This window comes from Lepus europaeus, chromosome 23 (genome assembly GCF_033115175.1).
Source record: "Lepus europaeus isolate LE1 chromosome 23, mLepTim1.pri, whole genome shotgun sequence".
In the NCBI taxonomy this organism is placed as follows: domain Eukaryota; kingdom Metazoa; phylum Chordata; class Mammalia; order Lagomorpha; family Leporidae; genus Lepus; species Lepus europaeus.
In genome coordinates, this window is record NC_084849.1 from 27,857,928 (window position 1) to 27,879,223 (window position 21,296).

Sequence of the window (21,296 nt, forward strand, 5' to 3'; positions counted from 1 at the left end):
CGAGGGCTTGTAAAACTGTTCAAAACTTTGTACTGTCCAAGTGACTATGGAAATCTGACATCACTTCCTTTTCTTTTCTCTCCATGTTATCTCTTGTGCAATAAACACATCTGGTCCCTAACACAATGAAAGCACTGCACAGAACCACTGGCAGAGAAGGGGCAAGGCTGCAGCTTTCAGCCTGCCCCAGAGGATGGCCAGGCCCACACGCGGACAGCCACTCTCTGGACAACTGCTCAAACTCCTGCCAGATTCACTCACCCCAAGATACCTACCGAAGTGACAGATAGTTTGTATTTGAAGAAATAACCCTAATATTAGTCAAGGGGCCAGCATCCCATATGGGCACCAGATTGTGTCCCAGCTCCCTGCTAATGGCCTGGGAAATGCAACAAAGATGGTCCGAGTACTTGGGCCCCTGCCACCCACATGGGAGAGCCGGATAAAATTCCTGGCTCGTGGCTTCAGCCTGGCCCAGCACTCACTGCTGCAGCCATCTGGAGAGTGAAACGGCGAACGGGCAATCTCCCTTTCTCAGTCTCTCCCTTTAACTCTGACTTTAACATAACAAAATACAACTTTAAGAAAAAAAAAATACTTATCAAGTTTTATTTTGGGTTCACTTACAAAGCCCTGGTTTTGGATCCTAAAACTTGAATTCAAGTTCTCACAGTCACATTTCTGAGCTTGTAACTCTCTTCCTCTCTCTCTTTTTAAAGTTTATTTATTTATTTATTTTAAGATTTATTTTATTTATTTGAAAGACAGAGTTACAGAGAGAAGTAGAGACAGATAGAGAGGTCTTCCATCCGCTGGTTCACTCCCCAGATGGCCGCAACTGCTGGAGATGTGCTGATCTGAAGCTAGGAGCCAGCCAGGCCACAGCAGAGACCTGGATCGGAAGTGGAGCAGCCGGGACTAGAACCGGCACCCATGTGGGATGCTGGTGCTTCAGGCCAGGGCTTTAACCCACTGCACCACAGTGCCAGCCCTAAAGTTTATTTATTTACTTGTTATAGAGACAGAGAGAACCTTCCTCAATCCACTGGTTCACTCCCCAGATGGCCACAACAGCAAGTGCTGGGCCAGGCCAAAGCCAGGAGCTTCATCTGGATCTCTCACGAAAGTGCCAGGGACCCAACACTTGGGCCATCTTCTGCTATTTTTCCCAGGCCAATCTTCTCCATCTGAAGTGGAGAAGCTGGGACAGACACCAGTGCCCACTGGGATGCCAGCATCATAGAGGGCAGCTTTAGCCCATATTGCACAAAGCCAGCCCCTGGGACAACTCTCTTATCCTTGCTGAGTTTTACTGCCTTTTTCTGTAAAATGGAAAGAATGGGGGCTGGCACTGTGGCGTAGTGGGTTCAAGTCCCAGCCTGCAGCGCTGGCATTTCATATAGATGCTGATTTGAGTCCCGGTTGCTCCTCTTCCAATCCAGCTGTCTGCTATGGCCTGGGAAAGCATAAAATGGCCCAAGTCTTTGGATCCCTGCACCCGCGTGGGAGACCCGGAAGAAGCTCCTGGCTCCTGGCTTCAGATCAGCTCAGTTCTAGCCATTGTGATCATTTGGGGAGTGAACCAGCAAAATGGAAGATTCCCCCCGTAACTCTTTCAAATAGATAAAAATAATTCTTAATAAAAAAGGAAAGTGCTCATCTCTCAAATATAGGGTTATTTTGAATAAGTATCTGTGAATATGCTTCATAAATTCATTACAAACACAAATAATATCACTTGCCACCAAGAAAATTTATCACACCTTCACCAAAATAACCTCATTTTCATTATTTTATCATTTTAAAATAATCAGTTAACAATTTAATAATCACCATTACCTTTTCAAAGAGTCACTGTAAACTGTACACTAGCTTCCCTTGTATTTCATTAATTAGAATTATGTCTGCTTTTTAGAACATAATAGTCATAGAAAACTTTTTTTTTTTTTTAATTTTTTTTTTTTTTGACAGGTAGAGTGGACAGTGAGAGAGAGAGAGACAGAGAGAAAGGTCTTCCTTTTGCCGTTGGTTCACCCTCCAATGGCCGCCGCGGTTGGCGCGCTGCGGCCAGCGCACCGTGCTGATCCGATGGCAGGAGCCAGGGGCTTCTCCTGGTCTCCCATGGGGTGCAGGACCCAAGGACTTGGGCCATCCTCCACTGCACTCCCTGGCCACAGCAGAGAGCTGGCCTGGAAGAGGGGCAACCGGGACAGGATCGGTGCCCCGACCAGGACTAGAACCTGGTGTGCCGGCGCTGCAAGGCGGAGGATTAGCCTAGTGAGCCACGGCGCCGGCCTCAAACAAAACTTTAAAAGCATTAAAGTCCTACCTTCGAGTCTAAGTGGCTTAGCCAAAGTCACCCACTGAGGGAGCCAGGACTGACCCCTGGCTTTGCCTCTCAATTCTCTTTTTTCCACTATAAAGACACACCCAGAAGGGCTGTGGTTCCCACTATATGGACGCACCCAGTAGGTCTGAGGTTCCACTATATGGGACGTGCCCAGAAGGTCTTACACAACAACTCTGGGAAGAGCTCAGAGAGAAATGGTACAGAATGTCGCCTCCTTCAAAACCCAGCAAAACAATCATGCTATAAACAAAGAACAAAGGTCAGTCTCAACAGCTAGAACACAGTAAGCACATTTTAAAGGGCAGCCCGGGAGCAGGGAGTGGAAGCTGGGCACAAACCACAGAGGCCCAGGAGCAAAGGAGCAGGCCTGGCAGCATTCAGTGTCCAGGAGCAGAGGCAAGGGTGGAGCAGAGCGAAGGCCTGTCTGCATTAAGGCACCACACAGGGGCACGTGAAATAAGAACATGCTTGCACAAACTCCGAACTGCGATGGACTGGGGAAAACAGGATTGAATACGCTGGAGGCAGCAAATAGCAGAAACAGAATACAAACAATGAGCAAAGCAGAATGTAAATTATAAATGGCTGATACTGTTGGTTAATCCTCCACCTGCGGCGCTGGCATCCCACATGGGCGCCAGGTTCTAGTCCCGGTTGCTCCTCTTCCAGTCCAGCTCTCTGCTGCGGCCAGGGAGGGCAGTTGAGGATGGCCCAAGTGCTTGGGCCCTGCACCCGCATGGGAGACCAGGAGAAGCTCCTGGCTCTTGGCTTCGGATCGGCATAGCGGCTGTGGCGGCCATTTGGGGGATGAACCAATGGAAGGAAGACCTTACTATCTGTCTCTCCCTCTCACTGTCTAACCCCATCTGTCAAATTAAAAAAAAAAAAAAAAAAAAAAAAAAAAAGGCTTATATTGTAATGACAGAAAACAAAAACGATGAAAAAAATGCAGGTGAAACCATCAGTACCTAAAACTTTAAAAGTAATTAAACAGGGGCCAGTGCTGTGGCGTAGCGGGTAAAGCCGCCTCCTGCAGTGCCGGCAACCAATATGGGCACCAGTTTGAGATCCGGCTGCTCCATTTCCGATCCAGCTCTCTGCTAAGGCCTGGGAAAGTGGTGGAGGATGGCCCAAGTCCTTGGGCCCCTGCACCGGAAGAAGCTCCTGGCTTCAGATCGGCGAAGCTCCGGCTGATCCGGCCATTTTGGGAGTAAATCAGCGAATGGTTCACTGCCTTTCAAATGAATAAATCAATCTTTTTAAAAAAAAAAAAAAGACATCCACATCCTGTATCAGAGAACCCAGGTTCAATCCCCACCGCTGGCTCCTGACCTGGGAGGCAGCAGTGAGTGGAAGCCCCTGGGAAGCTCCAGCATATGGGTTTCCGTCATCCTCCTGAGAGACCTGGACTGAGTTCTTGGCTCCCACTTCTGGCCGTGGTCCAGACCTGGCTGTTGCAGGCTTTTGGGGAGCCAATCAGTAGATGGGAGCTCTGTTTCTGCCTTCCAAAGGAATAAATTTAAAACATAAGAATTTATAAAGAAAAAAGGAGGAGGGGTTAAAAAGTCTTAGTGAACTCATCAACCCTGAGGCAATCAAAGAACACAGTAAATCAGCTGATGGGTTTCATTACACAAGTATTTCCCAAGCTTTCAGAAAATAAAGACTAAAACCAAGCTATGGAAGGATAAATGGTCCAATAATCTGAATACAGTCTAACTGTAAGATAAATGTTTAGTTTTACAGATAAACCAAAACAAGTTTAAGGTACCATCTTACTTATCTTACCTCAAGTGTAATATTAAGGCCATGCTGTCTAGCAAGAAGGGACAAGGGAGAAACGAGGAATTTTTAAAAATATTAATAGCAGCATAAATCCAAATGCTGTTTCTGGAGAATAATTTGGCTACATGCAACAAAGTCTTATATTTTGGTTGGGGGGGGAAGAGAGAAGCCTGTTATCCTAAAAATATTTACAGCTGCATCATTTAGACAGGGAAAAAATGCAGATTAACAGATGGGGAACAATCAGATAAATGACCTGTTTCTAATAAAACTTCATGTTGGCATTACCTGTTGGATTCATAGATATGTGAGGGGCGGAGGGGCTAGGATGACAGCACAGGATGGGCATTAAGTAGGTGTGAAGAACAAAATGAAACAAGTCTGTGCTGAGGTCCAGCACAGCAAGTGGAGTTTTAGACTGAAATGGGAGGGAACAGGCAGAACAGGGGGCAGGGACCTGCAGGAGAGAGAGAGAGAATGATGCCTTGAAGGGAAGTGGAGGCTTAGCTTTGTTTTATTTTTAGGACAGCACAGTCATCAGCCCCTAGGAATCTGGATGAGGTCACCCAGAGAGACTGTACTGAACAGAGAGTGTCCAAGAACTAAGACTTGGGAAAACCAGAGATGCCTCAGCAAAGAAGCAGCGGCTTTTTTAATGGAAAATGGTGGTTTACAACATTAAATGACCCAGAAAAAACAAAAACCTTGATAGGGGACGAGATAGGACTTCAGGAAAAAGCCACCAGTCCAGAAAAACCTGAGCTGTAAAGACTGGACGCATTCGGAGTGTGCGATGTCAGCTGGGGAGGGGGAGGCGCTGCAGTTCGGCAAGCCCAGGGCCAGCAGAGAGCAGGACAGGGCATTCCGGAGAGAATTTGGCTATGAAAGACAATCTTGCAAACCTGGGGGGGCAGAACATTCATCAGCCAATTAAAAAGTACTGGATATGGGCTGGCAGCAGGTTAAAGCCCCGGCCTGCAGTGCTGGCATCCCATATGGGGGCCGGTTTGAGCTCTGGCTGCTCCACTTCTGATCCAGCTCCCTACTATTGTGCCTGGGAAAGCAGTGGAGGATGGCCCAACTTCTTGGGCCCCTGCACCCTGGTGGGAAACCCACATGAAGCTCAGCTCCAGCTATTGCAGTCATTTGGGGAGTGAACCAGCAGATGGAAGACCTCTCTCTCTAACTCTTTCAAATAAATTTTTAAAAATCTTTAAAAAAAAAAAAAAAAAGTGCCAGACAGAGGTAGGCGTGGTGGTGCAGCAGAACAGATGGCCACTCCCACAGTGGAGCACATGGGTCTGAGTGCCTGCTCCTCCTGCAGCTCAGCCTTGCTGATGCACACTCAGAGAGGCTGCAGGTGAGGGCTCCCGTAGCAGGGGCCCTACTACTCAGGTGGGAGATGCTACTGGAGCCCCAGGCTCCGGCACCAGTCCTAGCTGCTGGGGGCATCTGAGTGAACCAAAAGACAAACAGCTCTCCCTGTTGCTCTGGCCTCCAAATAATAACAATAATAATAGGACAAAGAAAAGTAGTCAAGTTAACAAAAACTGCTATCTTTGATAAATGACAATAAAAACTTACTTTTCCTGATTTTGAAAATTTTCCATGGGGCTAGCAAGATGTTGGTCACAGGATACTTTTTTATAAACTTTAAATATCAAACTAATACAACCTCAAAAAATTGAAAGTATGATTATAAAATAAAATTTAAAAATCCCTGCACGAATCTTTAGTCTCTAGGAAACCATTTCCCTTTCATGATCTTTAAAAAATAAAAAGCTGATTACTCAACAAACCAGGAAGGGAGAGCATCCACCCTAAGGCCCACCAAACATCCTACACAGTGGGGGAGGACTGGCTGTCATCCACCTAAACCACCACTTCTCACCAACACTGTACTTGAGGGTTCTGGCTAGGGTAATTAGGGACAAAGAAGAAGTAAAAGGCATCCAAACTGAGAAAGAAGTAAAACAATTTGTAGATGACACAAATTTTCACACAGAAAACCACATAGAACGTGTCAAAAAACCTACAAGAATAAACATGTTCATCGAGGTTACAGAACACAAGGTCATTACACAAAATACACAGTAGACAGTAATAGAAGAGTTTGTGGAAATGGGATTAAAAGTTTATTTTGGTGCAAATATAGCTGAAACCCAAGCACAGTTTTCTATAACATGCATTTTCACAAGCTTTTTGAAGGCCCTTGTGTGCCTGGATTTCAGACTTCTCTGCACCAAAATAAACTTTACATTTCCTTCTAGACTACACAAACATGCAACAAACAATCCAAAAATTAAAATCAAGAAAACAATTCGGGCCCGGTGCTGGGGCGAATTAGGTTAATCCTCCGCCTGTGTTGCCCACATCCCATATGGGCGCCGGTTCTAGTCCTGGTTGCTCCTCTTCCAGTCCAACTCTCTGGTGTGACCTGGGAAAGCAGTGGAGAATGCCCTAAGTATTTGGGCCCCTGCACCCGCATGGGAGACCAGGAAGAAGCTCCTGGCTCCTGGCTTCGGATTGGCGTAGCTCTGGCCATTGCAGCCATTTGGGGAGTGAACTAACGGAAGGAAGACCTTTCTCTCTGTCTGTCTGTCTGTCTCTCTCTCTCTCTCTCTCTCACTGTCTGTAACTCTACCTGTCAAATGAATAAAAAAAAAAAAAATTCAACTCACAATGCCATCAACAAAAAAATAAAATACTTAGGAATGAATTTAACAAAAGTACAACATTTGTACTCTGGGCAATCCCTCCCAGCACCCCAACTTTCTTCTTTGCAGAAACTGGTAAGCCAACCCTAAAATTCACATAGAAACTCAAGAAATGAGAACAGCCACAATAAGCCAGCAATTTAAAAGAACAGGGACAGGCACCAGGCTAGTGATCAGAGACACTGCTTGGGACACATGCACTGTACGTGGAGCGTCTGGATTCAAGTCCCCGCTCCACTCACTCCGGGAGGCAGCAGATGGCTGAGAAGCCCAAATGTCCGAGTCCCTGCCACTCAAGTGGTAGACGTGCACCGACTTCCAGGCTCCTGGCTCAGGTCTGGCCCAGCTCCTGTGTTGTAGGCATTTAGGGAGAGAACCTGTCAATGGGAACTTTCTCTCTCTGCCTCTAAAAAAAAAATTTTTTTTAAAGAGAGTTCATTTTTAAAAAGAAGGCCTATAGGCCAGCATTGTGGCATGGGGGTTAGGCCGCCGTCTGCAACACCAGCATCCCACGTGGTGCTGGTTTAAGTACCTGCTGCTGGCTGCTCCAGTTCTGACCTAGCTCCCTGTTAACGCACCTAGGAAAAACAGCCGAAGGTAGCCCAAGTGCTTGGAACCTTGCACCCATGGGGGAGACCCAGATGAAGTTCCTGCGTCCTGGCTTCAGCCTGGCACAGCCCTGGCTGTTGCAGCCATTTAGGGAATGAACCAGCAGACAGAATCTCTCTCTCTCTCTCTCTCTCTCTCTCTAATTCTGCCTTTCAAATAAATAAAACACATCTTTGGGAAAAAAACAAGATCTAATCTACAGGACTCAGTGCCGAGCTTTGGCAAATTAAATCAAGAAAGTAAACATGACAGCATGGTACTGGCACAACAAAAGATAGAGACCAGGGGAAGAGGATTTTACTTCCCAGGGTAGAAAACACACTAGATGAGCTTGGAGCAGTTTATAGTGCCAGAAAGCTAAGGTCCTAAGGATGATAACAAAAGTTTTTATTAACTGAATCGTGGAAGCAAAGAGGGATCCAAAAGGACAGAGCAGCCAAGTCCAAGAGCTCCCAGTGGCTAGAGCGGGAAACAAAGCCTCACTGGCACAGTGGCTCAGCCAGTGCACTGAACCTCCAGGAGTCCACACGGGCCCAACACATGGGGAGAAGAGGCAACTCTCCCCAGGAGAACCCCCCAGAATCTAAGTAGATTAGATACTTCACTTGCTAGGAGGTGAGTAACTCCCTGCTCCTGCAGTGTAGGAGGTCCACTTAATGACTCCCTTCCAAAGACGCTACAGAAAGGAGAGAAGCAGGTAACTTCCTAAAGGAGACTTCTGACAATCGGCACGTCTGCTGGTGACCACGGTCAACACCAACAGTGTTAAGTGGGCAGTATGGACTACTTCTCTGTGGTCTTCCTCCGCAACTTCAGTCTCAGCAGGAGAAAAACGTCAGACAAATCCCAACTGAGCGACAGTCTACAAAGCATCTGCCAAATCCTCCCCCAAGATGACCACGGTCCTCAAACACAAGGTAAGCCTGAGAAACCATCACATCCCACAGGGGCGGGAGAAGACGTAACAGCTGAGTGCAATATGGGATCCTCGACAGCATCTTGGATCAGACAAGGACCTCAGGCAAAACTCTGGGAAAGTGAATAAACCACAGGCTTTTGTTAGTAACAATGATTCAACATTGGTTCATTAATGTGACAAATGCACCATACAAGGACCTGATTATTGGTGGAGGGTGGGTGTAGGGTAAATGGAAAAACACTATTACCTTAAATTTCTCTATAAAACTTTTAAAAAGGAGCAAGTGCTTTTATTTTTTTAAAGATTTATTTATTTGGCTTGCGCTGCGGCTCACTAGGCTAATCCTCCGCCTTGCGGCGCCGGCACACCGGGTTCTAGTCCCGGTCGGGGCACCGATCCTGTCCCGGTTGCCCCTCTTCCAGGCCAGCTCTCTGCTGTGGCCAGGGAAGGCAGTGGAGGATGGCCCAAGTCCTTGGGCCCTGCACCCCATGGGAGACCAGGAGAAGCACCTGGCTCCTGCCATCAGAACAGCGCGGTGCGCCTACCGCGGCGGCCATTGGAGGGTGAACCAACGGCAAAAGGAAGACCTTTCTCTCTCTCTCTCTCTCTCTCTCTCTCACTGTCCACTCTGCCTGTCAAAAATAAAAATAAATAAAAATTTTTAAAAAAAGATTTATTTATTTAGTTGAAAGGCAGAGTTACAGAGAGACAGAGGCAGAGAGAGGTCTTCCATCCACTGGTTCACTCCCTACATGGCTGCAATGGATGGAGCTGCCCTGATTCAAAGCCAGGATCCAGGAGCTTCCTCTGGGTCTCCCACATGGGTGCAGGGGCCCAAGGATTTGGGCCATCTTCTACTGCTTTCCCAGACCACAGCAGAGTTGGACTGGAAGTGGAGCAGCCAGGACCGGCGCCCATATGGGATGCTAGCACTGCAGGTGGCAGCTTTACCTGTATGCCACAGCAATGGGGAACAACTGTTTTTAAGAAGTTACGCCCTGGCCGGCACCGCGGTTCACTTGGCTAATCCTCTGCCTGCGGCGCCAGCACCCCGGGTTCTAGTCCCGGTTGGGGTGCCGGATCCTGTCCCGGTTGCTCCTCTTCCAGTCCAGCTCTCTGCTGTGGCCCGGGAAGGCAATGAAGGATGGCCCAAGTGCTTGGGCCCTGCACCCGCATGGGAGACCAGGAGAAGCACCTGGCTCCTGGCTTCGGATTGGCGCAGCACGCTGGCCGTGGCAGCCATTTGTGGGGGTGAACCAACGGAAAAAAGGAGGACCTTTCTGTCTCTGTGTCGCTCTCTAACTCTGCCTGTCAAAAAAAAAAAAAAAAGAAGAAGAAGAAGTTATGCCCTTGTTAGTTTAGTATTTAAACACACTGCTTTTAATGTAAATTATACATTTTAAAATTGATGGAGGCCTGGCATTGTGGCATAGTGGCATCCCACAGACACTGGTTCATCCCACAGACACTGGTTTGTGTCCCAGCTGTTCCACTTTCAATCCAGCCCCCTAAAAACCTGGGAAAAGCAGCAAAGGATAGTCAAATACTTGGGTCCCTGCCACCCACGTCAGAGACCCAGATGAATTTCCTGGCTTCTTGACTTTGGCCTGGCCCAGCAGTAGTTGGGACCAGCTGGGGAGTGAACTAGCAGATGGATGACCTCTCTCTCTCTTCCCCTGTATAACAAATAAATAAACCTTTAAATTTTTTTTAAATTTTAAAAAATTTTTAAAGGTTTACTTATTTATTTGAAAGTCAAAGTTACACAGAGAGAGGGGGGGGGAGGGTCTTCCTTTCGCTGGTTCACTCCACCAGATGGCCACAATGGCTGGAGCTGCGCCGATCCGAAGCCAGGAGCCAGGAGCCAGGAGCCAGGAGCCAGGAGCTTCTTCAGGGTTTCCCACGCGGGTGCAGGGGCCCAAGCACTTGGGCCATCTTCTACTGCTTTCCCAGGCCATAGCAGAGAGCTGGATCGGAAGAGGAGCAGCTGGGTCTCGAACCGGCGCCCATATGGGATGCTGGCGCTTCAAGCCAGGGCGTTAACATGCTGTGCCACAGCGCCGGCCTCCAAAATTTTTGACAGTTTTAAAAGTATATTTAGGCTGGCACCGCGGCTCAATAGGCTAACCCTCTGCCTAGCGGGCCGGCACACCGGGTTCTAGTCCCGGTCTGGGCGCTGGATTCTGTCCCAGTTGCCACTCTTCCAGGCCAGCTCTCTGCTGTGGCCTGGGAAGGCAGTGGAGGATGCCCCAAGTGCTTGGGCCCTGTACCCCATTGGAGACCAGGAGAAGCACCTGGCTCCTGCCTTCGGATCAGCGCGGTGCGCCGGCCGCAGCGGCCACTGGAGGGTGAACCAACGGCAAAGGAAGACCTTTCTCTCTGTCTCTCTCACTGTCCACTCTGCCTGTCAAAAAAAAAAAAAAGTATATTTAGTGGCTGAGAAAATGCATATATATTAGGTTCAAGAATCAGGACACCGGGGCCTAGGAAAAGCAGCAGAAGATGGTCCAAATGTTTCAGTCCTGCTACCCATGTGGTAGACCTGGACTAGCTCCTGGCTTCGGCTTGGCCTAGCCTTGGCTATCTGTCATAGCCATCTGCAGAGTGAGCCAGAGAATGGAAGATCTTTCTTTAAGTCTTTAAAAAAAAAAAAAAAAAAAAAAGAATCAGGACACTGAAGGACATGAATGTATACAATACAATTCCAATTTTACTTAAGGAAAAATGCCTCAGATGTTGCTGCAGGGGCTGGCACTGCGGCACAGCAGGTAAAACTGCTGCCTGTAGTGCCGGTATCCATAAGGATGCCAGTTCGAGTTCTGGCTGCTCCACTTTCGATCCAGCTCTCTGCTCTGGCCTGGGAAAGCAGAGGAAGAGGGCCCAAGTCCTTGGGCCCCTGTATCCGCATCAAGACCTGCAAGAAGCTCCTGGCTTCAGATCGGTGCAGCTCAGGCCATTGTGGCCATCTGGGAAGTGAACCAGAGGATGGAAGACCTCCCTCCCTCCCTTCCTCCCTCTCTCTCTCTCTCTCTGCTTCTCTGTTACTCTGCCTTTCAAGTAAACAAATAAAATCTTTGGGGGGAAAAAAAAAAAAAGAATGTTGCAGCAGATAGCTCTGGGTAGTATGACAAATGCTTTCTGTGGACGTGCTTTCTGCATGTTTTAGATATTCTACAAAAAAAAAAAAAGCTGACTTGATTATCAAGTGTGCTGTTTATCTGAGCATTACAAATTGTAGGATTTCAGGAGAAGCAGAGTCATTCGTCCTTAAGCTGAGTCCTTAGAAGGGGAGCTATTTCAGAATTCAGTGTTTTCCAGACTCTAGGAAGGTAACGGAGTGCATGCATATGCATCATACAGCACTCCTGGCAAGGTCAGGGCCACACTCAGCAATTCAGCACTGATGTCGCTGCAAACATGTGAATACATACGCCAGTCAGGAAAAATAAAGACGACAAACAGCCCAAGTTCAGTTCTGCTCTAAAACCCTAAGCTGTAGAGAAGGCTCCTGAATGAGGAACAAATTCCAACCCTTAGACCCAACTACACTGACAGGCCCCTACCTCGCGGTTTCGCTGAAGTAAGAACTCGGTATTCGCGATGTGAGGGGTCCAGGCTGTACACAGGACACTTGGAAATGATGAGAGAACAGTGGCAGAAGGGCAGAGAGAAGTCACTTCTTAGCCAAGGGCAAGACAGAGGTCTCCTGTTGGGGGATGGGGGGGTTGCGCAGCAGCCACCAGGCAGCCCTCTGAGGATCACCAGCTCCACTCGGTCCACCAAGGGTGCACCTGACATGTGTGAGAACTCTCCTGAGCCCTGGCATTTTTTACTCTGCTGAACCTTGGATATCCAGTCGGGATACATACACATTTTTTAAAATTTACATATATATACAGGGGCTGGTGCTGTGGCATAGCAGGTAAAGCTGCTGCCTGAAGTGCCAGTATCCTATATGGACACTGGTTCGAGTCCTGGCTGCTCCACTTCCAATCCAGCTCTCTGCTATGGCCTGGAAAAGCAGTAGAAGATGGCCCAAGTGCTTGGGACCCTACACCCTCATGGGAGACCCAAAGAAAGCTCCTGGCTCCAGATCGGTGTAGCTCTGGCTGTTGTGGCCATTTGGGGAGTGAACCAGCAGGTGGAAGGCCTCTCTGTCTCTCTCCTCTCCCTCTCTGCCTCTCTCTCTCTATAACTCTGCCTTTCAAACAAATAAATCTTTAAAAAATTTATATATATATACATATATTAGAGATTAAAAATACAAGGATTAGTACTTTTTTAAAACAGTGACACAGAAGGGCCAGCACTGTGGTGTAGTAGATTTAGCCTCCACCTGCCACACCAGCATCCCATATGGGCGCCAGTTCAAGTCCTGGCTGCTCCATTTCCAATCCAAGTCCCTGCTAATGTGCCTGAGAAAGCAGAAGACGGCCCAAATGCTTGGGCCCTTGCACCCAAATGGAAGAACTGGGAGAAGCTCCTGGCTTTGGGTTGGTACAGCTCTGGCTGTTGCGGCCATTTGGGGAGTAAACCTGCAGACAGAAGACCTTCCTGTCTCTCTCCCTCAAAAAAATAAATAATCTTTAAAAAAGAGAGAGACAGACAGACAGAAACAGAGAGACATATTCCAACCACAGGTTCATTCCCCAGATGGCTGCAATGGTCAGCACTGGGCCAAGCCAAAGCCAGGAGCTTCATCCGTATCTTCCACAAAAGCGTAGAAACTCTTGGGCCTTATTCTGCTTTTTCCAGGCCATAAGCAGGGAGCCAGATGAGAAGTGGAGCAGCTGGGACATGAACCAGCACCCGTATGGGATGCTGGCATCGCAGACAGTGGCTTTACCCTTTACACCACCTGCAATGCCTGCATCCCATATGGGTACCGGTTCAAGTCTCGGCTGCTCCACTTCTGATCCAGCTCTCTGCTGTGGCCTGGGAAAGCACAAGATGGCCTGGGAAAGCAGAAGATGGCCCAACTCCTTGAGCCCCTGCACCCACGTGGGAAACCTGGAAGAAGCTCCTGGCTCCTGCCTTTGGATTGGTGTAGCTCCAGCCATTGCGGCCAATTGGGGAATGAACCAGCAGATGGAAGACCTCTCCCTCTCTCTGCCTCTTTTCTCTCTGTGTAACTTTGACTTCCAAATAAATAAATAAATCTTTAAGAAAAAAAAAGAATAATTCTGAATCACGTTAACATTTTCCCACCAAAACACACATCCCAAAACAAAAAACCACCCCAATCTGGACTACTTTACAGGTGCATTCTACCAAACCTTTCAGGGATCCCAATTTTACAGAAATATTAGTAAGAAAAAAGTGAAAAGCAACACTTCCTAACCCATTTTGTGAGAGTTAACTACTTTTGATACCAGAACTGATTTGGGCCAGGTAGGGAGTCAGTGACCATGGGCGCAGAGAGGTTTCCAGCAGTCGCTGTGTTGCAGCCCTGCACCGCTAGGAAGAAGAAAAGGTGGACTTTCCTCCATGCCAAGTCAGCAGACCCACACCTGAGCCTCCAGCATGAAGATGCCATGAACAACACATGTGCACTGAGTTCTGCATGGAGACGCCATGAAGCTTTCCCAGAGATCAGCACAATCACTGAGCCCCACACAAACTTCAATTCAATTGGGGCGCCACCCACTACCCAATAAAGGGGGCACATGCACGGGCAGTCAGGCAGTTCTCCCCAGGGGGCTGCCCACATTCACTTCTGAGTGTGCTGCCCTTTTGATCTCTTTAAGTGCATCCTGCTCCTACACCTGCACTTTATCCACGTCTCTGCTTTCAATTCCCCTCTGACACCAAGACAAGAATTTGGAATAAACACAGCTGGGGACACCTAATCCCACAACAGAACACCACATGGAAAATCCAATTATCTATCAGCAAACCAAATCCAGCAATATATAATGATAATACATCATGACCAAGCTGGGTTTAATTCAAGGAATGCAATACTGGTTCAGTTAGAGAACCTATTAACATAATCTCAAACATATAAAAGATCAAAGGAGAAAAACCACATGAAAATTCCTATAAATGGAATAAAAAAGCATCTGGGAGCAGGCATTGTGGCACAGTGGGTTAAGCTCCTGCTTCAGATGTCGACATCCCAAATCGGAGCACTGGTTCAGTCCTGGTTCCTCTGCACTTCCAATCCATCTCCCTGCTAATGTGCCTGAGGAAGATGATGGCCCAAATGCTAGCGTCCTTGCTACCAAGGTGGGAGTTGCGGATCCCGATGGGAGTTTCAGGCTTCTGGTTTCAGCCTGGCCCGACCCTGGCTGTCAGACGCATTTGGGAAGTGAACCAGCAAATGGAAGATCTCTTTCTCATTCTCACTCTGACTTCTGAGTAGATGAAAAAAAATTTTTTTAAATTCCATCCTTGGGGCCAGTGCTGTGGTGTAGCAGGTAAAGCCACCGCCCGCAGTGCCAGCATCCCATATGGGTGATGGTTCAAGTCCCGGCTGCTCCACTTTCGATCCGGCTCTCTGCTATGGCCTGGGAAAGCAGTGGAGGATGGCCAGAGTCTTTGGGCCCCTGCACCCACGTGGGAGACCCAGAAGAAAACCACCCCAATCTTCTGGAGCCAGAAGAAGGTCCTGGCTTCAGATCAGCCCAGCTGAAGCTGTTGTGGTCATTTGGGGACTGAACCAGCAGATGGAAGACCTCTCCCTTTCTCTTCCTCCCTCTATATATAACTCTGCCTCTCAAATAAAATCTTAAAAAAAAAAAAAAAAAAAGATGGTAGACATTCAATTCAATCATTCAGGATAAAAAAAATTTGAAAAAACCTGAAAAGAAAACTTATGGGATGGAAAACCTACAGCCAGTATCACTCAATAAGAGATTATATTTTTAAAAAAGATTTATTTATTTGAAAGGCAGTTACAGAAAACGAACAGGGAAGAAAAGGGGTTTGGGCTGATCTGCTGTGCACTCCGCAGATGGCCACAGTGACCAGGGCTGAGCCAGGCCAAAGCAAGGAGATCTCTCACATGGGTGAGGGGCCCAAGCACTTGGGCCATCTTCCACTGCTTTCCCAGGAACATTAGCAGGGAGTTGGATTGGAATTAGAACAGTTGAGGGGGTCGGCAGTGTGGTGTAGCACGTAAAGCTGCTGCCTGCAGCTAGGAGCCAGGAGCCTCCTTCAGGCCTCCCGCGAGGGTGAGGGGTCCAAGGACTCGGGCCGTCTTCCATTGCCCTCTCAGGCAGCTGGGATTTGAAGTGGCACACATATGGGATGCCAGTACTGCAGGCAGCGGCTTTACCAGTTGTGCCACAGTGCCAGCCCCTTTAAGAGCTTTTAACCTCAGAACAAGTCAGGAATGACCTCTGTAACCACAGTTCTTCAACTCTAATGGAAGAAGATCTAGCCAGCACAGGTGAGAGACACAAGAAATCTACATAATGAAAAGGAATAACATGACCAAGATTTTCAGATGGCAGGCTTGTCCTAAAGAATTTAAACACTAATTACTGGAACAAGAGTCAGCAAGTTCACTGCACATAAAAATCAACTTATAAAACCCAAATACAACTATAGAAACCAGATATAAAGAGATGCCACATATAATAGCAACAACAAATGCAAGGTATCACGGAATAAATTTAACAAAAGATGTACAAGAATACAATGAAAAACTACTGGAGAAACAACATAGGGCCCAGCTCTGTGGCGCAGCAGGTTAAAGCCCTGGCATTCCATATGGGCACCGGCTTGAGTCCTGGCTGCTCCTCTTCCAATCCAGCTCTCTGCTATGGCCTGGGAAAGCAGTAGAAGATGGCCCAAGTGCTTGGGCCCCTGTGCCCATGTGGGAGACCCGGAAGAAGCTCCTGGCTTTGGATCGGCCCAGCTCTGGTTGTTGTGGCATTTGGAGAGCGAACCAGTGGATGGAAGACCTCTCTCTGTGTGTCTCTACCTCTCGCTGTAGCTCTTTCAAACAAGTAAATCTTAAACAATGACATACTTAAACAATGATACTTGCAGAGCAGTGACAATGAGTAACTATACTCAAATATTTAAAACAATGAGTAAGAAGTTTTTTTCAAAGCATAAATACAGTACAATTTCACTCATAAAATTCCAAACCAGAAAATACTCTGTCCTATACTATTTAAGGATAAACACATAACAGTCATGAAACGCACGTGAAGGAACCTGGTGATAATTAGCGCTCAGAACAACAGCTGGCAAGATGGCGGCTGCAGAGAAGCAACCGGAGGGGCAAGAGAGCAGTGACAGAGACTGGGCAGACCAAAAGTCTAAAAGAACAAAGCCACCAACCACAGGGGTAGTCCCAATGCAGAAGACAATATCCAAATTCTAGGATGCAAGTGTAACAGTAAGCCCTAACCCTGACACACTGCACAAAAAAAGATACTACAGACTTCCACTACTTTCATGGAGGCAGAAAAGACATTTGACAAAACTCGCCTATTCTGGACATTTCCTTAAGTAAACAAAATACACTTCAGCCCAATGCCAGCATCTGATTGAAGGGGAACAGAAAGCACACATCACCTAAGGCTAAAACAGTCTCCAATTTACATCTTTCTGGCAAACATTAACTTCTGTGACAAGAGACCAACATTTATCAGTCCTGAAAGCTGAATTTCACCCTGCTGGGACAGCAGAAACTACACGACTCTGGCCCTTTTAGACACTGTTTCTGCCTTACACTTTCACAGCGGCAGCAAACTAATGGGTCTTCCTAATAATTAGGTCAGAGTGAGCAGAGAACCATGGATATCTCTTTTTTTTTTTTTTTAAAGATTCATTTATTTATTTGAAAGGCAGAGTTATAGAGAGGGAGGGAGGGAGGGAGGGAGAGGAAGAGGTAGGGGAGAAGGGGGGGAGGGGGGAGAGGGGGGAGAGGGGGGGAGAGGGGGGAAGAGGGGGGGAGAGGGGGGGGGGAGAGGGGGGGAGAGGGGGAGAGAGGGGGACAGCGAGCGAGCACTATCTTCCAATCTGCTGGTTCACTCTCCAAGTGCCCAAAGCAGCCAGGCTGGGACAGACAGAAGTCAGGAGAATCATCCAGATCTCTCCCGTGGGTGCACTTGGGCCATCGTCCACTGCTGTTCCAGGTGCATCAGCAGGGAGCTGAATTGGAAGTGCAGCAGCTGAAACTCAAACTGGCATTCCTGTGGGATGCCGGTTTCCCAGAAGGCAGCTTAACCCGCCAAGCCACAGCACTGGCCCCCAGAATGTCTTGTCTTCCCATCACCTTCCTCAAGAGCACAGCCAGGATCAAGACTCCGATCCTCACTTCTGGGCCTGTGCTCCTCTGGCTGGCTGACTGCGGTCTTTCACGGTTCCTCCCCAGATTTCTACAAACCCTCCTGCGAGCATCTTCGTGACAGGGGCTCATCAGCTTCAAACAGCACTGAACCTCAAACCACACAGAAACTCCACGCGTGGGCCATCCTAGCCAGTGTGGCAAGACGATGCCTCACCACCTCCTACTCTTTACTGTGTGTTTCCTATAAATAAACAGGCCCACTTGCCCACACACTGAGAGCCATGCATCGAGGCACTCTACTCCTGAGCCAGTGCAGGAGCAGGGAGCTCTCAGATGCTCAGTGTGGAACCAGTCCTCGGTCTGCTCTCGAGCCTCACGATCGACCTTTTGGAGGACTACAGGCCAGAATCCCGTGGAACAGCCTCAAAGCAGGCTCTGTCCGATGCTGCCTCACCATTAGATTTGACTTGCGCACCAAAACTCCTGGCTGCCCCTCTTCTAAAGGAGAATCTGAGAATGCTCAACGGTCTGGTATCAAAAATCAAACAGGGAGAGTTTAAACAGCAGGCAAAGACAGGCCCAGACTCCACCAAAGATGACATGCTAATGGGCCCACCAAAAGATGCTCGGCACCATTAGCACGAAGGAAATACACAGTAAAGCCTGACAAGCACCCAGCGTCACCGACAGTGTGCAGAGCTCTGAACCCTTCACACGCTGTCAACCTAAACGTGAAATGGCAGAGCTACTTTGGAAAATAGGGGTTTCTTAGAAAGTTAAAAACTCGCCAATCTGCAAAAGCATCAAGGCCATTAGAGCCAAAGAAGTCTAGGGTGTGCTGCAGACTGGAGCAGGCCCCGGATGACAGAGCAGACGCAGCGTGCAGTGCTGTCACGGCGACGCACTGAAGTGTCTGCGATGAAACTGCACACTCAAGTGTTCAGTAAGATGGAGCACTGCACCAGCAACTTACTCTCAAATGGCTCAGGCAGGGACCGGCGCTGTGGCAGAGCCGGTAAAGCTGATGCCTGCAGCGCCAGCATCCCATATGGGCGCTGATTTGAGTCCTGGCTGCTCCACTTCCAATATAGTTCCCTGCTACGGCCTGGAAAAGCAGCAGAAGATGCCCAAAGTGCCTGGGCCCTGCATCCACGTAGGAGACCCGGAGGAAGCTCCTAGGTCCTGGCTCTGGATCAGCCCCAGCTCCTGCTCTCTGTAACTCTGCCTTTATATGAAAGACAAATACATCTTTAAAACTAATAGCTCGGCCGGCGCCTTGGCTCAACAGGCTAATCCTCCATCTAGCGGCGCCGGCACACCGGGTTCTAGTCCCAGTCTGGGCGCCGGATTCTGTCCCAGTTGCCCCTCTTCCAGTCCAGCTCTCTGCTATGGCCCGGGAGTGCAGTGGAGGATGCCCCAAGTGCTTGGGTCCTGCACCCGCAAGGGAGACCAGGATAAGCACCTGGCTCCTGCCTTTGGATCGGCACGGTGCGCCGGCTGCAGCGCGCCGGCCGCAGCGGACATTGGAGGATGAACCAACGGCAAAGGAAGACCTTTCTCTCTGTCTCTCTCTCTCACTGTCCACTCTGCCTGTCAAAAAAACAAAAAACAAAACAAAAAAACCTAATAGCTCATGCAAAAAAGTTCTTTGTACTGTCCTCTTAACATTTCTATATATTTAAGATTGTTTCAAATTAGGGCGAAAAAAGTATTGTGTTAAATATTTTGAATTAATATATTACAGAAAAAATATCCTCCCTTTCCATTCTATACTCTTACCATTTCTGTTTTCCTCACAGCACTCACCAATAAGTGAAACAATACGGACACACGATGGCCTGCCTTCTTCACCACCAGAGGCCAGGATGCAGCTTTTGCTCACCACCCCTCACTGAGTGCCTGGGACAGTGGCCAGCACACAGGGTACTTGTATTTTTTTAATTAATTGATTTGAAGTCTTATTAATGGTTTATAATAAAACTATCTCACCATTTGCCCCACTCCTCCAAATCATACACATGTCACTACCCCGTGACCTAGCAACTATACTCCTAGGCAGTCACCAGAGAGAAAGGGAAACACACGTCCAGGGGCTGGTGTTATGGCACGGTGGGCTAAGCTGCATTCAATACCAGAGCATCAAGTCCCGGCTGCTCCACTTCAGATCCAGCTCCCTGATAATGTGCCTTGGGAAAGCAACGGAAGAAGGCTTAAGTGCTTGGGGCCTTGCTACCCAGCTGGGAGATCGGATGGAATTCCAGGCTCCCAGCTTTGGCCTGAACCAGCTCCAGTCATTGTAGCCATTTGGGGAATGAACCAGCAGATAGAAAATCTCTCTGTCCTCTCTCCTCAACCTCCGTGTCTCTCACTCTGCCTTTCAAATAAATAAATCTTAAAAAAATATATATATATATATATGTCCAGAGTTGTAAATGAACACCACTGTTCATAACAGACAAGAACTGGAGGCTGGTGTCGTGGCTCAACAGGCTAATCCTCCGCCTTGCGGCACCGGCATACCGGGTTCTAGTCCTGGTCGGGGCACCGGATTCTGTCCTGGTTGCCCCTCTTCCAGGCCAGCTCTCTGCTATGGCCCAGGAAGGCAGTGGAGGATGGCCCAGGTGCTTGGGCCCTGCACACCATGGGAGACCAGGAGAAGCACCTGGCTCCTGCCTTCAGATTGGCGCGGTGTGCCGGCCGCGGCGGCCATTGGAGGGTGAACCAATAGCAAGGGAAGACCTTTCTCTCTCTCTCACTGTCCACTCTGCCTGTCAAAAAAAAAAGAACTGGAAATACTTCAAACACCCATTGTCTGGTAAATCCACTCAATTACTATCTGAAGACATAAAGCAACAAAGTATTGACCTGAGCAACCCTATAGGAGAACAACAAAAAATACTGTAAGTGGGGAAAAAAACAGATACCAAAACCTACATCTTGCCTGATTCTATTTTCATGAAAGTTCTAGAAAAAGCAAAACAGAAAGCAGGCCAGGGGTTGCCTGGGGGTGGGATGGAAGTGGGAGTGGGAAGCAGCAGCAAAAAGAACTCTCTGGGACAACAGTGCTCTAAAACTGGATTGTGGCGATTGTTGCACAACTCTGGAAATTTACTAAAAATCACTAAACTCAGTCCTTAAAATGTTATGCTATATCCCTGAAGCTATTTTAAAATAAAAGAAGGCTAAAGACAAGTTTCTTTTGCTTGATGTTTGGTCAGTTTTTAAAAAAAATCTGTGTAGTATAAGCAGCTAATGAGGCTTCATTTTGTAAGGGGCGCATGAGCATTTTAATACAACCTTTTAGCCCAAATCCAAGTCCAAACTGCACACCGGAGGACCCTGCTAACTGCTAGGAGCTGCAGGGTTCACAGTTTCCCAATCTGTCTCACCCCTCAGGTGTACCTGGAAGGGAATTCTCACAATCGCACCAAGCTCAAATTACAGCCACCACTGCAGCACCAGGGCTTGGAAACACAAACCTGTGGATTCCAGCAATTAAAATAACCCTTAAATTAGGACGACAAACTTGCGCAAAGGAGCATGGCTGGCTGTAAATAAACTATTAATTTTGGGGTCAGAATGTCTCACCAAGTTTTTATTTGTCAATCACTCATTTTATTTCTTACAACAGACTATGACTCCTAAATGGGAGGGGGGAATTATGCC

At 48.1% G+C, this 21,296-nt stretch overlaps 1 protein-coding gene across 1 annotated transcript in view; it reads right to left on the minus strand.

The window, feature by feature from the left end:
* The window catches only part of MAPK1 (mitogen-activated protein kinase 1), a 103,141-nt gene that overhangs the window by 72,041 nt on the left and 9,804 nt on the right, over positions 1 to 21,296 (minus strand). The window lies entirely within an intron of this gene.